At 43.9% G+C, this 16,013-nt stretch overlaps 1 protein-coding gene across 4 annotated transcripts in view; it reads right to left on the reverse strand.

The window, feature by feature from the left end:
• The window catches only part of TESK2 (testis associated actin remodelling kinase 2), a 150,677-nt gene extending 134,897 nt beyond the window's left edge, over window positions 1-15,780 (reverse strand). Inside the window, exon 1 of one of the 4 annotated variants that reach the window (XM_064372287.1) lies at window positions 15,469-15,780. The gene's annotated coding sequence lies outside the window, so the exon portion shown is untranslated. Of the gene's footprint in view, window positions 1-10,906; window positions 11,036-14,880; window positions 14,983-15,468 lie in introns of those variants that run through there. The other 3 variants (XM_064372289.1, XM_064372288.1, XM_064372290.1) reach the window with 3 other exon arrangements.
• Between the last annotated feature and the right edge of the window lie 233 nt (window positions 15,781-16,013).

Raw genomic sequence — 16,013 nt, forward strand, 5'->3', positions numbered from 1 at the left:
GACCCCCATCTCTAAAAAAACTGTTTTAAAAAAGAATCAGGTAAATTCTATGCATACTAATTATATATTCAAGTTTCACTGCTAAGTGATAATAGCAAGATGCAGAATAGAATGTACAGTAATTTTTTTATATTTTAACATATTAGTAAACATTGCTAAAAGCCTGGAAAACAATTTAGAGGACTACATATACTAAATTGTCATCTTGGTAAAGGAGATGCTTTATATGAGACTTTTATTTTCTGAGACAGAGTCTTGCTTTGTCACCCAGGCTAGAGTGCAGTGGTACAATCTCAGCTCACTGCAACCTCCACCTCCCCAGTTCAAGAAATTCTCCTGCCTCAGCCTCCCAAGTAGCTGGGATTACAAGCGCGCACCACCACGCCTAGCTAATTTTTGTATTTTTATTAAAGACAGGGTTTCATCGTGTTGGCCAGGCTGGTCACAAACTCCTGACCTCAAGTGATCCACCCACCTCGGCCTCCCAAAGTGCTGGGATTACAAGCATGAGCCACTGTGCCCAGCTGCCTCCTTTGAAGGCTGAAGCAGGAGGACAGCTTGAGCCCAGGAGTTCAAGACCAACCTATTCAACATAGTAAGACCCCGTCTCTTCAAAAAATCAAAAAATTAGCTGGGCATAATGGCATGCACCTTTAGTCCTAGCTACTCAGGGAGCTGAGGCAATGGGGACCACTTGAGCCCAAAAGGTTGGGACTTTAGTGAGGCCTGATCATGCTACCACACTCCAGCCTAGACAACAAAGCAAGACCCTGTCTCAAAAAGAAAATAAAAGTTATGCATTACTTTAAAAAATAACAAAAGATTAAAAGGTTAGAATAACTAAAAATCATTCTTTCTCCTTCCTGTCATAGTAGCTTAGACTATCAGCTACACAAATGTATGATATAATGTTAAATAAGAGGATAGATGGACAGAGAATGTAAAAATTGAATAATCAATGACTATGAATGTATAAACTTATACACTGAAGAAAATCAAAGATCATGAGTGTGGAAACCTATATACTGAAAAAATTTTTACCAAATAGTTGGTAAAATAAAAAAATTATACCAGGCCGGGCGCAGTGGCTCACGCCTGTAATCCCAGCACTTTGGGAGGCCAAGGCGGGTGGATCACGAGGTCAAGAGATCGAGACCATCCTGGTCAACATGGTGAAACCCCGTCTCTACTAAAAATACAAAAAATTAGCTGGGCATGGTGGCGTGTGCCTGTAATCCCAGCTACTCGGGAGGCTGAGGCAGGAGAACTGCCTGAACCCAGGAGGCGGAGGTTGTGGTAAGTTGAGAATGCGCCATTGCACTCCAGCCTGGGTAACAACAGCGAAACTCCGTCTCAAAAAAAAAAAAAAAAAAAAAAAAAAAAGAAAACAAATACAAAAGATACAGTCATTCATGAAATTTATACTAACTGATGTATAATAGCTAGAATTTCTTTAACTTTCTGATAGAGGTTTGCTTCCTTTAATATTTTCTTCCTAATAAAAGTTCAGGAAAGTACATTTCAGTTTCAGTTAAGGATGTACATTATAATGTAATTATGGAGCTTTAAAAGGGTTTTCAATATGATTTTCCTAAACTAGTTGTGAAGTCTCAATAGGACCAGAGCTTTAGCATGCTAAGAGAGTTATCCAGTCTTAAGAAACCAAAGCAAGGCCGGGTGCAGTGGCTCATGCCTGTAATCCCAGCATTCTGGAAGGCTGAAGTGGGTGGATCAAGAGGTCAGGAGTTCAAGACCAGCCTGGCCAACATGGTGAAACCCTGTCTCTACTAAAAATACAAAAATTAGCTGAGTGTGGTGGCACATGCCTGTAATCCCAGCTGCTGGGGAGGCTGAGGCAAGAGAATAGCTTGAACCCAGGAGGCAGAGGTTGCATTGAGCCAAGAGCCCGCACTCCAGCCTGTGCAACAGAGCAAGACTCTGTCTCAAAAAAAAAAGAAAGAAAGAAAGGCTGGGCGTGGTGGCTCACACCTGTAATCCCAGTACTTTGGGAGGCAAAGGTAGGTGGATCACTTGAAATCAGGAGTTTGAGACCAGCCTAGCCAATATGGTGAAACCCTGCCTCTACTAAAAATACAAAAATTAGTCACACATGGTGGCAGATGCCTATAATCCCAGCTACTCGGGAGGCTGAGGCTGGAGAATCACTTGAACCCAGGAGGCAGGGGTTGCAGTGAGCCAAGATCGAACCACTGCACTCCAGCCTGGGCCACAGAGTGAGACTCCATCTCGAAAGAAAAAGATCCAAAGCAGTAAGGGCAACATAGTGAGACCTCATCTTTACAAAAAATAAAATTAGCCAGGTGTGGTGGCGTGCACCTGTAGTCCCAGCTATGCAAGAGGCTGAGATGGGAGGATTGCTTGAGCATGGGAGGTCAAGGCTGCAGTGAGCTGTGATCATGCCATTGTACTCCAGCCTGGGCCACAGAGCAAAAGCCTGTCGCAAAAAAAAAAAAAAAAAAAAAAAAAAAATCCAAAGGAGACAAGCATAATTTTTTTTATAAAAAGTATTTCCACATAATGCCTATTTTCTCTTTACTTTTTTCTTTTTTTCTTTTTCTTTATGTTTAACCCATGCATACTTAGTAATGCCTATTTTCTTAAGTCTTTCATATATATACATATATTTTTTAACTTGACACCTTTTTCCTGCACTATATATATCTTTTTCAGTCATTTTTCAGTCCAAAATTCTACTCCTTTTAAGATATAATTTTCTTTAATAATGGCCGGGCGCGGTGGCTCAAGCCTGTAATCCCAGCACTTTGGGAGGCCGAGGCGGGTGGATCACAAGGTCAAGAGATCGAGACCATCCTGGTCAACATGGTGAAACCCCGTCTCTACTAATACAAAAATTTAGCTGGGCATGGTGGCGTGTGGCTGCAATCCCAGCTACTCAAGAGGCTGAGGCAGGAGAATTGCCTGAACCCAGGAGGCGGAGGTTGCAGTGAGCCAAGATCGCACCATTGCACTCCAGCCTGGGTAACAAGAGTGAAATTCCGTCTCAAAAAAAAAAAAAAAAAAAAAAAATTTTCTTTAATAATATTTCTGCTGTTGGCCAGGTGCGGTGGCTCACGCCTGTAATCCTAGCACTTTGGGAGGCCAAGGTGGGCAGATCATCTGAGGTCGGGAGTTCGAGACCAGCCTGACCAACATGGAGAAACCCTATCTCTATTAAAAATATAAAACTGAGGCCGGGCGCGGTGGCTCAAGCCCGTAATCCCAGCACTTTGGGAGGCCGAGGCGGGTGGATCACAAGGTCAAGAAATCGAGACCATCCTGGTCAACATGGTGAAACCCCATCTCTACCAAAAATACAAAAAATTAGCTGGGCATAGTGGCGCGTGCCTGTAATCCCAGCTACTTGGGAGGCTGAGGCAGGAGAATTGCCTGAACCCAGGAGGCGGAGGTTGCGGTGAGCCGACATTGCGCCATTGCACTCCAGCCTGGGTAACAAGAGTGAAACTCCGTCTCAAAAAAAAAAATATATATATATATATATATATATATATATATATATATATATATATATAACTGGCTGGGCGTGGTGGTGCATGCCTGTAATCCCAGCTACTCAGGAGGCTGAGGCAGGAGAATCGCTTGAACCTGGGAGGCAGAGGTTACGGTGAGCCGAGATTGTGCCATTGCACTCCAGCCTGGGCAACAAGAGCAAAACTCCATCTCAAAAATAATAATAATAATAATAATATTTCTACTATTTCATAGGTATGAAAGATTTCAGTTGGGTGCAGTGGCTCACACTTGTCATCATAGCACTTTGGGAGGCTGAGGCGGGCAGATCACCTGAGGCCAGGAATTTCAATACCAGCCTGGCCAACATGGTGAAACTGTCTCTACTAAAACACAAAAATTAGCCGGGCATGATGTCGGGTACCTGTAATCCCAGCTACTCAGGAAGCTAAGACGGGAGAATTGCTTGAACCCAGGAAACGGTGGTTGCAGTGAGCCAAGATCGCACCACTGCAATCCAACCTGGGCAGCTGAATGAGACTCCTACTCAAAAAAAAAAAAAAAGAAAGAAAGAAAGATTTCAACAATATTTCAGACTAGCTGGAAGGAAGCAAATCGCAACTTGTAACAGTTAACACAATACGGGTGACAGTTAAAAATCTTCAATGATATCTATTGCTTATAAAATTATTTAGCCTGGCATTCGAAGACTCTGCTCCACTATAATTAGCTTAATCATTATTCCCCACACTTAACCCACCCCTCTGATGTAGTGTTGACCTCCTACCTCAGCTTATACCTTTCTGATATAGTGCTGACTTCCTACCTCAGGTCATTCTAGCTCTTGCAGCAATCTGACTATACTACTTTCTTGGAACTCAATTAATGTCTTTTTAGTCTTCCTAGCTCCACTCTTACACCTTTTTCAATCTGTCTGCCAGGCTAAGTAAATTGGAAAATCATTCATGTGTCATACAAAAGTTCTGCCTCATTTGACTCCTACCCACATCTCCAGCCTCATCTATCTCCATTCCACTATCCACAGTCAGTCTACTCCAAACATAGAGAACTGCTATATTTGTAGAGCCCTGCTCACACTTCAATATCTATGCGTGTAATATTCTTTCTCCCTGGTGTGTTCTTCCCATCCTCTTCCACTTGACTCTCTCAGTAATCATCTCATATTGGAGGTGTTCTCTGACCCCTCAATCTCGTTTTCTGTGCTTTGATACCACCCTGAACAAGTCTTGGTTATTACAGTCATCATATAGTATTTTAATTGTTGCTTATCATCTCTTTTACTGGACTATGAGCTTCATAATGGCTTGGACTCAAACTTACCTTCAAACACACTATAGCAATACAAAGTATAATGCTACAATATTGAATCAAAATGTACAGTGGAGAAAAAAGAAAATAAATAGGACATCGAGATTCTACATTTTCAATGTGAAAAACATACTCATTCTTTCATTCACTCAACCAAAATATCCTCTGCCTCCTGGGTTCAAGCAATTCCCCTGCCTCAGCCTCCCGAGTAGCTGGGATTACAGGTATGCACCAACATGCCCAGCTAATTTTTGTATGTTTAGTAGAGATGGGGTTTCACCATGTTAGCCAGGCTGGTCTCAAACTCCTGAGCTCACGTGATCCACCTACCTCAACCTCCCAAAGTGCTGGGATTACAGGGATGAGCCATCGTGCCCAGCCTGTTTTTAACTTTTTGAATTGTGGGCAAATTATGAATAATGTATATCTTCACCTTTAAAATCTTCTCTATTTTCCAATTCTTCCTTAATGAATATGCATTACTTTTATAATCGCCAAAAAATTTTTAGCGTCCTCCCAAATTACAAATTCCTACCAAAGTAAATACTATGCAATGTGAAAATGAAACAAATGTTGACAACTTTTAGTCAGATTCTAATTATACTTAATACAAAGAATAAAGAGACTAAAGTATAAAAAAAAATTTATGATTTCTACAGTGAAATCATTGTGAAAGTCACTGTGAAGAATATTCTGCCCAAGGAAAACACTGACTACAAGATCAGTACCACCCTAGTTTTCCATACTGCAAAAAAAAATTTTTTTTTTTTTTTGAGACAGAGTTTTCCTCTTGTTGACCAGGCTGGAGTGTAATGGCTCAATCTTGGCTCACCGCAACCTCTGCCTCCTGGGTTCAAGCAATTCTCCTGCCTTAGCCTCCCAAGCAGCTGGGATTACAGGTGTACACCACCATGACCGGTCCAAAAAGAAAATTATATCACTCTATTTTATTTAATGCAGAGGAAGAGAGAAAAGCCTCCTTACTTGTTCCAAAGACAATTTAATAAATAATTATTTAATTGTATATTAATACAATTTAATCTGTATAATGATTTACAGTTTACAGTTCACAGAGCACTTTGACCTTCACGATAATTGTTTTCCTGTTCCCATTGGATAGATTAAAAAACTACGGACTGAAATGCATAAGGCCCTTCTATTTTTTTTACTCAAAATCCAAAAGCCATAAAAGAAAAGACTGAAGGCCAGGTGTGGTGGCTTATGCCTGTAATCCCAGCACTTTGAGAGGCCAAGGTGGGCAGATCACAAGGTCAGGAGTTTGACACCAGCCTGGCCAACGTGGTAAACCCTGTCTCTACTAAAAACACCAAAAAAAAATTAGCTTGGCGTGGTGGCAAGTGCCTGTAGTCCCAGCTACTCAGGAGGCTGAGGCAGGAGAATCACTTGAACCCGGGAGGCAGAGGTTGCAGTAAGCCGAGATCGCACCACTGCACTCCAGCCTGGGTGACAGCAAGACTTGGTCTAAAAAAAAAAAAGACTGAGAAGTCTCTCTATATAAAAATCTAAAACTTCTGCTTGGGAATGAAAGAAGTCAGAAGATAAATATAAAAATGAAGAAAATATCTCCAATACATATCACCAATAAAACATTTATTGTTTTAGAGAAATTCCTAGAAATCAGTAGGAAAGTGACCTATGACTCAACAAAAAACAGGTAAAGGATTTAAACAGGCAGTTCACAGAATAGGAAATATGAGTGACTCCAATATAAAAAGATTGGCCAGGCACAGTGGCTCACGCCTGTAATCCCAGCACTTTCGGAGGCTGAGGCAGGAGGATCACTTGAGCCCAGGAGTTTGAGACCACCCTGGGCAACATAGTGAGACCTTGTCTCTACAAAAAATTTTTTTAAATTAGACAGGTGTGGTGATGCATGTTTGTAGACCCAGCTACTTGGGAGGCTGAGGTGAGGAGATCCCTTAAGCCCAGGAAGTCAAGATTGCAATGAGCTGTGATTAAGCCACTGCACTCCAGCCTGGCCAATAGAGTGAGCCCTTCTTCAAAAAAAAATGTGTGTGTGTGTGTGTGTGTGTGTGTGTGTGTGTGTGTGTGTGTAGAAGCTTAACCTTCAGATAATATTCTTAAAAATTAAAATACTTATGCCAGGCATGGTGGTTCACAACTGTAATCCTAGCACTTTGGGAGGCCAAGATGAGTGAATCACCTGAGGAGTTTGAGACCAGCCTGGCTAACATGGCGAAATCCTGTTTCTACTAAAAATACAAAAAATTAGCTGGGCGTGATGGCGCAGACCTGTAATCCCAGCTACTAAGGAGGCTGAGGCAGGAGAATCACTTGAACCTGGGAGGTGGAGGTTGCACCTCATGCCATTGCACTCCAGCTTGGGCAACAAGAGCGAAAAACCCCATCTCAAAAAAAAAAAAAAAAAAGGCTGGGCACAGTGGCTCACGCCTGTAATCCCAGCACTTTTGGAGGCCAAGGCAGGAGGATCACCTGAGCTCATTAGTTTGAGACCACTCTGGGCAACATGGTGAAACCCTGTCTCTACTAAAATACAAAAAATTAGCTGGGTGTGGTGGCGAATACCTGTAGTCCCAGCTACTCGGGAGGCTAAGGCACAAGAATCACTTGAGCCCCAGAGGCAGAGGTTGCAGTAAGCCAAGATCATGCCACTGCACTCCAACCTGGGCGACAAAGTGAGACTCTGTCTCAAAAAACAATAATAATATTTATATAACCAAAACAAGAAAAAGGAATGAGGAAGCTCTCTATGTAGTGATCTGGAAAGGTCTCCAAGATATATGAAGTAAATAAGCAAGATTGGGGGTAGGAAGTACAGAATAGTGGGGAACCATGGGCAACTTTAGATGAAAAGTGGGAAAAACAAGATTATACAATTGACCCTTGAACAACACAAGTTTGAACCATACAGGTCTACTCATATGCAGTAGCTATTCAAAGTGTGATCATAGCATGCTACAGCCTCAAACTCCTGGCCTGAGGCAATCTTCCCAAGTCAGCCTTTGGAGTAGCTAAAACTACAGGCAAACCTGGATTACACACAGATTTTTTTTCAACAAATATATTTTTTAAATTTTTGTATATTTGTAACACTTTGAAAAAACTCACAGCAAAGCACCTAACCTAGAAATACCAAAAATATTAAGAAAAAGTCTTAACTTACACCATGAATGCAGAAAATATATGTAGATACTAGTCTATTTTATCATTTACTATAAGATATACACAAATCTATTATAAAAAGTTAAAATTTATACAAACTTATGCACACAGGCCGGGCACAGTGGTTCACACCTGTAATCCCAGCACTTTGAGAGGCCAAGGTCGGGAGTTCGAGACCAGCCTGACCAACATGGAGGAAATGCCATCTCTACTAAAAATACAAAATTAGCTGGGCATAGTGGTGTGTGCCTGTAATCGCAGCTACTTGGGAAGCTGAGGAAGGAGACCCGCTTGAATCCAGGAGGTGGAGGTTGCGGTAAGCCGAGATCGCGCCATTGCACTCCAGTCCGGGCAACAAGAGCAAAACTCCGGGTCAAAAAAAAAAAATTATGCACACAAACACAGATCATACATGGTGCCATTCACAGTCAACAGTAAATGGGAAGATGCGAAGATGTAGTATTAAGTAATAACTGCATAAAATTAACTGTAGTATATACTGTACTTCTGTAATAATTCTGGAGCCACCTACTGTTGCTGTTTCAGTGAGCAAGCATTGTGAGTATCCCTTAAAATGCTATGTGATGCTAATCATCTCTCTATGAACAGTTCCTTCCTCCAGTAAAAAGTGTCACAGTAGGTCGGGCGCGGTGGCTCACGCCTGTAATCCCAGCACTTTGGGAGGCCGAGGCGGGAGGATCATGAGGTCAAGAGATCGAGACCATCCTGGTCAACATGGTGAAACCCCGTCTCTACTAAAAATACAAAAAAAATTAGCTGGGCACGGTGGTGCATGCCTGTAATCCCAGCTACTCAGGAGGCTGAGGCAGGAGAATTGCCTGACCCCAGGAGGCGGAGGTTGCAGTGAGCCAAGATCGCGCCATTGCACTCCAGCCTGGGTAATAGGAGTGAAATTCCGTCCCAAAAAAACAAAAGTGTCACAGTAAAAAGTGATCTCTTGAGGTTCTTGCATATTTTTCATTGTGCTTAGTGCAATACTGTAAACCCTGAATAACACCATGAGATCCATACCAAGTGCCACTAATGCTGGAAGTGCTCTCAAGAAACAGAGAAAAGTCATGACACTATAAGAAAAAGTTGGCCAGGCGTGGTGGCTCACGCTTGTAATCTCAGCACTTTGGAAGGCTGAGGCAGGAGGATCACTTAAGCCCAGGAGTTTGGGACCAGCCATGGTAACACAGTGAGACTGTGCCGCTACAAAAAAATAAAAACGTATCCTGCAGTGGTGGCACACAGCTGTAGTCCCAGCTACTCAGGAGGCGGAGATGGGAGGATGGCTTGAACCTAGTGATCTATGATCAGACCACTGCACTCCAGCCTGGGTAACAGCCAGGGTAACAGCTCCAGCCTGGGTAACAGCCAGGCTGTTTATATCAAAATAAATAAATAAATAAATATAAGACAAATTTGAATTGCTTGATATATACCACAGATTTAGATCTGCAGCAGCAGTAGTCAGCCATTTCAAAAAGAAAAAAAAAAGGAAATTCATGAAGCCAGGCTATGCATCACCAACAACAACAGCAGTAGTTAAGTTTTGCAGGGGGTGGGGGTGGGGTCAAAAATTATACTTGGGCCAAGGTACTGTGGCTCATGCCAGTAATTCCAGCACTTTGGGAGGCTGAAATGAGAGGATTGTTGATGCCCAGGAGTTTGAGACCAACCTAGGCAACATAGGGAGGCCATCTACACACACACACACACAAAATAGCTGGGCATGGTGGCATGGTCCCAGCTACTCATTCAGGAGGCTAAAAGGGGAGGATCACTTGAGTCCACAAAGTTGAGTCTGCAGTGAGCCTTGATGCTGCCACTGCACTCCAGCCTGAGCAACAGCATGCTCCTGTCTTAAAAAATAAATTATACTTGGATTTTCTACTGCACAGAGGTTGGCTATCCAACCCCTATATTGTCCAAGGGCCAACTGTCTATTCTTTTTTGTTTGTTTTTGTTTTTTTGATATGAAGTCTCACTCTTGTTGCCCAGCTGGAATGCAGTGGCACAATCTCAGCTCACTGCAACCTCCGCCTCCCAGGTTCAAGTGATTCTCCTGCTTCAGCCTCCCAAGTAGCTGGGACTACAGGCATGCGCCACCATACCCAGCTAATTTTTGTATTTTTAGTAGAGATAGAGTTTCACTATGTTGGCCAGGATGGTGTCGATCTCCTGAGCTCATGATCTGCCCGCCTTGGCCTCCCAAAGTGCTGGGATTACAGGTGTGAGCCACTGCACTTGGCCATGATTAAACTTCTCTTAAAAAAAACAACTAAAGTTCACAAAGGATAAGTAATTTGCCTTTGTATTAACTATCATATAGTTAATAACAACAGAGTTGAATACAGTTAAGATTTTCCTAATGTTCTTTTCCTTTTATCACACTGCCTTTTTGAAATTTTCAGGAATGGAAGATATAAAACTTTTACAAGCAGGCTTTTCTCTGAAACTGCCACTGTCTCTGATTGTTCAGGAAAAATAACACTGGTGAGACTATACTGAAGTCATTTCCATATGATGACTTGGTAAATAGTATAATGGCCATTGTTGGGTCAAAACATTCACCATCACCCACACAATACAATGTAATAATTGGGCTTCATCTACCAGAAGAAGATGAAACCCATAAATGCCCTTATCATAGATTTCAAATTCCAACACTACATTCTTTTTGCAAAACAAAATGAAATGTATGACACTAAGAATATATCTATAAATACTTTCATACAGGGAAGAAAGCATAAAAGCAAGTCAGTTTTCTACTCTATATAAGCCCAGGATGAGCATATGTAAATGTGTAATTTTCTTTTTACAATTAACTAAAACTGTTCAAGACCAGCCTGGCCAACATGGTGAAACCCCATCTCTACTAAAATACAAAAATTATCACCACATGCGTGGTCCTCACCTGTAAGCCCAGCTACTCAGGGAGATGAGGAGCAGGAGAATCATATTAACCTGGGAAGCAGACGCTGCAGTGAACTAAGATCGCGTCACTGTACTCTAGCCTTGGTGACAGAGCAAGACTCAGAGCAAGACTCCATCTCAAAAAAAAAAAAAAAAAGAACAATTAACTAAAACCATAAAAAAAATTATTGAGGATCCTAAGGTGGAGAGTCCCTAGCCTCCCAGCACATATATTTTTAAACAGAATCAAAGCCCATCATATGTCAAGTTTGCAAAGGATTTTTGTGTTTGAGGGTCTATCCCAAACATATATCTGTAAGAGAGAACACCACATCATATATCCAGGGCATCAAGTATCTGAAGATATCACCATTAATTCACACACAAACATCTGTACCATTCAGTACTACTTTTTAACGAGTGCCAAGGAACCACCAATCCAATTCTGGGTCTCTTGTTTGTGAGCAGGCCCACCTGTAGGTCTTACTATCTCCTCTGCTCAATATCCTTCTATCACGCTGGACAACTATGACATTCATACTGATGACACAGTTAACACATCCCCTTAATCTCCTACTACCTCAATAACCTACACCTCCATTCCCCTTCAACAGCTTTGAGACAGTTAAGTCAGTTTTGTTTTGTTTTTTGAGACTATGTCTCACCTAGGCTGGGTTACAGTGACACGATCTTGGCTCACTGCAACTTCCGCCTCCTGGGTTCAAGCGATTCTCCTGCCTCAGCTTCCTGAGTAGCTGGGATTACAGGCGCGTGCGCCACCAGGCCCAGCTAATTTTTGTATTTTTAGTAGACACAGGGTTTTACCATGTTAACCAGGCTGGTTTCAAACTCCTGACCTCATGATCCACCCACCTCAGCCTCCCAAAGTGCTGGGATTACAGGCATGAGCCACCACACCCAGCCAGTTAAGCCAGTTTTTGTCTCTACCTTGAAATAATGAACTCCAAGCTATCCAATTACATATTTCTTACAAAATCTGGTCTTCAACCACATTTCTGATTGTCTTTTTATTCTCCAAGTACACCAGCCTCCCTGTAGATTTTGCTTCTTATAACTCCCAGCTTGGTCCCTTGGACTCAAACACATCTCCTACACTATCAATAGCAGTGTAAAGCTGCTTCCCATTTTATCTTTCTGTCCTGCAAGTTCCAATTTTGAATCAATCCAACCATCTTTTTTGTCCTACTATTCTTAGGCTGTCAAAGAAAGTGTAAAATCCATGCTACTGGGCCCTATTACAAATATATTATTTCTAACTAGTAGGACCCTCAATGTGGTCAACAATCTTTTAGCTCCTGAGTTTCTTTTGCTTCCTTTTTTTTTTTTTTTTTTTTTTTTTTTTTTTTTGCCCAGGCTGAAGTGCAGTGGCACAATCTAGACTCACTACAACCTCTGTCTCCCAGTCTCAAGCAAATCCTCCCACCTCAGCCTCTCGAGTAGCTGGGACCACAACCACACACCACCACACCCAGCTAATTTTTTAATTTTCTGTAGAGACGAGGTCTCATGATGTTGCCCATGCTGGTCTCAAACTCCTGGGTCAAGTAATCCTCCCACCTCAGCCTCTCAAAGTGCTGGGATTAAAAAATCCAAAATGTGCCACCACACCTGGCCAACAATCTTTTCTTGTTAAATCTTTATTCTGTTTCATTTTCCATTTAAGATTCCCATGGCCATAATACTCAAGTCAGAAACTTGCCACAGTGCCTTCAGTCTCCAAACTGACTTCTCCACAGATAACTGATCACATCAATAAGGCCATTTGTCAAACTCCCTCACCTTCCTTCCCTTCTACTGCATCATTATCCATTTTCACTTCTATCTTTTTGGTGTCAAAGGACAAAATGCCTGATATATTTCCTAGATGAACTTTCCCCTCAACTTACAGAATTGTTTCATCTGTACTGAAAAGTAAAACACACATGGGCCATAATGGAAAGAACACAGGCTTCAGAACTTGACGTACCTGCTCAAATCCTTGTCTTCAGTATTGTCAACTGTAAAAGAGGGATACTGACATCTAAAGGACAAGCCTGTTGTGATCTATAAAGCGTCTTTATGTACTTGGCATATAGTATATTCTCAATAAAGACAAGTTTCACTAGTATTAGCTCTCCTTCACAACCAAACTCTGGATAATAATTTTACTCACTTCCTCTCATTAATAATTCAATCCATCATGATCTCACTACTGCCTTCACTGCCACCCTACCAAAACTGCCTTTCAGAGGAAACAAGTGACCTCCTAATTGCTAAATTCAGGGCAGGTGGAGCATGGTGGCTCATGCCTGTAACACCAGCAATTTGGGAGGCCGAGGAAGGCCGACAGCTTTAAGCTCAGGAGTTCGAGACCAGCCTAGGCAACACAGATAAACCCCATCTTTACAAAAAACTATCTGGGTGTGGTGGCTCCTGCCTGTGTTCCCAGCTACTCAGAAGGCTGAGGTGGAAGGATCGCCTGAGTTCTGGAGGCTGCAGTGAGCCGAGATTGCACCACTGCACTCCAGCCTGGGCGACAGAGTGAGACTCTGCCACCAAAGAAAACAAAAGAAAATTCAGGGCTTCTTAATTCGTATTCAGCTGGACCTCTGGAGCACATGACATTGATAGTCACTCCCTCCTTTCCTGAAATCCTTTCTTTGGCTTCTATGATAATACTGTTACGTTCTAGTTCTTGTCCCATTCCCTTAATTTCTCTTTTTCAGTGTCTATTACCTTTCAAACAATGATGCTCCTTCTGGTCCACAGTGCTTCTCCTCTTTCAGTATTACCATTCCATACTAAGGCATGCAAATATTCCCCATATATTCTCTTGATCCTCTAAATTTATGTGTCTGGGTCCAACCTTTCTTCCAATTTTCAGACCCGAATTTCCAGCTACCCACAGTGATATCAAAACACCTCAAACTCGGCTAAGAGCAGCAGCTCATGCCTGTAATCCCAGCACTGTGAGAGGCCGAGGCAGGCAGATCACCTGAGGTCAGACGTTCGAGACCAGCCTGGCCAACATGGGGAAACCCCATCTCTACTAAAAATACAAAAATTAGCTGAGCCTGGTGGCGCATGCCTGCAATCCCAGCTACTTGGGAAGCTTAGGCAGAATTGCTTGAACCCAGGAGGAAGAGGTTGAAGTGAGCCAAGATCATGCCACTGCACTCCAGCCTGGGTGACAGAATAAGACTCTGTCTCAAAAACAAACAAACAACCCTGAAACTTAACTTGTTCAAAACCAAATTCATGGCTGAGCGCCGTGGCTTATGCACATAATCCTAGCACTTTGGGAGGCCAAGGCAGGCAGATCACCTGATGTCAGGAGTTCAAGACCAGCCTGGCCAACATGGTGAAATCCCGTATCTACTAAAAATGCAAAAATTAGCCGGGCATGGTGGCAGATGCCTGTAATCCCAGCTCCTCAGGAGGCTGAGGCAGTAGAATGGCTTGAACCTGGGAGATGGAGGTTGCAGTGAGCCGTTCGGGCCACTGCACTCCAGCCTGAGGGACAAGAGCGAGACTTCATCTCAAAAAAAAAAAAAATTCATTACCCTCCCTCAAAATTGCTTATTTATGTTCCCTATTTCAGACGACATCGGGCGAGTTCAGGGTGGTATGGCCAGACACTATGTTCCCTATTTCAGTTAACATTACCGACTCACACCATCACCCAAGTCAGAAACTTCCTACTATTCCACTCAACTCTATTTGAAACCTCTTGGAATTTCGTGCCATTCTCTCCCGCCTGGATGAGCACACTCGTTTTCTGCCTGCCTGGCCTTTCTGCCTCTACAGGGTCTTCTCCTTCAATCCTTCCTCTATATTTTCACCAGAGATAATGCAATCATACCAAACTCCTGCTTACAAAACCTTCAACGGCTCTCCATGCCCGTAGCATAAAGTCCAAATTCCTCAGCAAGTTCTCAGCGGTATACAATTTAAAGCTTTTTAAATTACACAAACCTGGGTTCCACTTCTAGCAAAATCTGAACACTGGCTTAGTTCAGTCTTCAAACTGAAGCGTAAAAAGCAGAGAGGGAAAAGGAGGGGAGATGATGACAAGGAAGGAAAGAAGGGGGGAAGGCAGTAGGGTCTGAGGGGAGGGAAGTGTTTTCCCGGGTAGAGGTGAACGTTTTCGAGGGAAGAGCGTGTCTGAGTGAAGTCGAGTGAAGAAGCCCAGAGGCAGGAGCGGGTATGGGAGCAGAGCTGGAAGTCTCTGAAACAAGAGTTTTCCGAGAAAACGAAAGATCCCTGAATATCTGAAGTGAGAAAGGTCCCTAATGCGAGCGAAGTAACTTTTAATGGGTTCCCAGGTTCTAAGGGGGAACAGACGTGGCAGGGAGCCTGAGGGAAGTGAGAAGGAAAAGGGAAAGCGGCCGGGAAGGGAGCGTCCGCCGCCGCTGAGAGGGGGACCTCTGAGAAGCCGAGGGGTGCCGTCGGGTGCGGTGGGACGCAAGCGCCCCTGCTCCGGGTCCAAGGAGGTGGAGCGACAGCGCGCGCGGGCCGGGCGGGATGCCGGGGTTTGTGTCCCCCGTCCTCTCTTCACTTTACCTGAGGCAGGACTGAGCAGCCAGAGGGGTGCCTGCTCGGGCAGAAGAGGGAGGCGGCGGCAAAGAGGGAGCATAGTAACCCTCACAGCTCGGTGGTGGCAGCGGCTCCTTAGCCTGCGGAGGCGGTGGGAGTCCCTCGCGCAGAAGCCGGCGACTCAGCGGAGCTAGCGGCGGCGGAGAACGAGGAGGCTACAGCCATGGCCCCACAGTCGGGGCCGCTCCCCCCGCCTGTTTGGCGGGGCCAGGAGGACAATCCGACCAGAGGAACCAAGAGGGCAGCTGGTAGCGCTGCTGAGCTCCCGGGCCGCGAGAGACTGAAACGCCTGCCCGGCCCAGCAGGAGGGATGGGGGCGGGGTCTCGACTGGCCACGCCCCCTCAAGCCCTCCCTCAGAGTAGCCAATCAACCGTCAACTCCTGATAAACGAGCTAGCGGAATTGCCCAATTACCGCTAGGAATGCCACGTGGTATGAGGGTGGGCACAATAGGCGTCCAGAAAAGCCAATCAACAACCGTAGGCGCCAACTCCGGAGGACGAAGGGAACGA

The sequence above is a fragment of the Aotus nancymaae genome, unplaced genomic scaffold (assembly GCF_030222135.1).
Source record: "Aotus nancymaae isolate 86718 unplaced genomic scaffold, 86718_ANA_hifiasm-v0.15.2.pri h1tg000007l, whole genome shotgun sequence".
NCBI lineage: Eukaryota > Metazoa > Chordata > Mammalia > Primates > Aotidae > Aotus > Aotus nancymaae.